This window comes from Epinephelus moara, unplaced genomic scaffold (genome assembly GCF_006386435.1).
Source record: "Epinephelus moara isolate mb unplaced genomic scaffold, YSFRI_EMoa_1.0 scaffold1162, whole genome shotgun sequence".
In the NCBI taxonomy this organism is placed as follows: Eukaryota; Metazoa; Chordata; class Actinopteri; order Perciformes; family Serranidae; genus Epinephelus; species Epinephelus moara.
The window spans coordinates 1-1,816 of NW_026078623.1; the positions used below are offsets into that span (position 1 = coordinate 1).

General features: G+C 34.0%; 1 non-coding gene across 1 annotated transcript; it reads right to left on the reverse strand.

Moving 5' to 3' along the window:
• Positions 1-339: 339 nt before the first annotated feature.
• Positions 340-411, reverse strand: trnad-guc (transfer RNA aspartic acid (anticodon GUC)). The gene has a single exon. It is a non-coding gene; the product is annotated as a tRNA-Asp (tRNA).
• Positions 412-1,816: the final 1,405 nt, after the last annotated feature.

Sequence of the window (1,816 nt, forward strand, 5' to 3'; positions counted from 1 at the left end):
TTAACACTCATCATGGCAAACAGCATTTGATAGTAAGATGAGGTGTTAAAGTCAAGATCACCTAAAGTCACAACAAGACCAGATTCTGTTAATATCAGATCAGTAAGTTTGTCCATGGTTTCCCATCATAGCAAGATGATGAGATAAGATCCAGCTTTGTGTATCCTGAGGGAAACTGTTTGGCAGCAGCTGTAGTACAAAGTAGGAAAGAACACAAAAATAAGATACAAATATAAATAAAGATGTAAGTTTGAAAATATCAAACAGATATCCAAACTATACACTGTGATGAAAATAGAAACAAGGTTAACAGCAAGGTTGTTCCTGGTGCAATAAATACTCCCCGTCGGGGAATCGAACCCCGGTCTTCCGCGTGACAGGCGGAGATACTGTCCACTATACTAACGAGGAAGTGTGAAAGTCAGCTGACAACTAAGGTATTTATATCTAGACACACAAGAAAAAATGGGAGGACAAAAACAAAAAGGAAAAGTAGGGCTCAGGTAAGTTGAGTTTGCATCAGGGCTGCAACTAACAATTATTTTCTTAATGTTTATCTGCCTGAGATCCTCTAGTGTTTCCCTTCTCTTTGTTCCAAGATCAAACACAAAGGTTGCAGACAGCCTTTTCTGTCAGGGTCCCTGGACTTTGGAATGACTTACCAGAACAGAGTAGGGATGCAAACTGTATCTTCTTTTAAGTTAAAAGAAAAAATAAATAAAATACAAACTCAACTTTTCGAAATAATATTTTATTGTATTCTTTTTGTAAATTTGTTTTATTGGTTGTGTTTATATGTTGTGATGTGATATGTCAACTGTGAACGCTGGAAGTAGGAAAGGTTTTATATATTTTAATGGCATATTATACCACTGACTGGTTATACAGATGGACCACACAGCCCAACTTACTCACGCTGTTCAAAAATTAAGCCAAAATATCCTGTATATGGCTGCTGTTACCTTGCGCAGGTGGCTTAATTTGGAGCCAGAGTCTGCGCAGTAGTGATCGCCACAGTATGGAGTTTCCACCCATATACCTGTATGACCATTTGTGAGCAGTGTGACTCATCGTGAGCATGCCACTTGGCATACACAACATACCCTTTTTTATAGAATCAAGTAACAAATTAAAACCAGACTCCACTATACTATGTCCTTCAAAATACATTACAAACATCATGGTGAAGTATGTCATACAAGATTTATTTTTTTAAAAAAAGGGATAGTATAATATGTCATTCAAAATAGCATAGTCGTTCAAAATTGCATAAAAAAGTCATAGTATAGCATATTGTCCAAAATTGCATAAAAAAGTCATAGTATAGTATGTTGTCCAAAATTGCATAATAAAGTCATAGTATAGCATGTCGTTCAAAATATGATTAAAAAAATTCATAGTATAGCATGTCGCTCAAAATGTGACAAAAAAAGTCATAGTATGACGTCCAAAATTGCATAAAAAAGTCATAGTTTTGTATTTCGCTCAAAATATGATAAAAAAGTCATAGTATAGTATGTTGCACAAAATTGCATAAAAGTCATACTATAGCATGTCATTCAAAATTGCATAAAAAAGTCATAGTATAGCATGTCATTCAAAATTGCATAAAAAAGTCATAGTATAGTATGTCGTTCAAAATTGCATGAAAAAGTCATAGTGTAGTATGTCGTTCAAAATATGATAAAAACGTCATAGTATAGTATGTCGCTCAAAATATGATAAAAATGTCATAGTATAGCATGTCGTTCAAAATTGCATAAAAAAGCCATAGTATGTTGCTCAAAATTGCATAAAAAAGTCATAGTATGTTGCT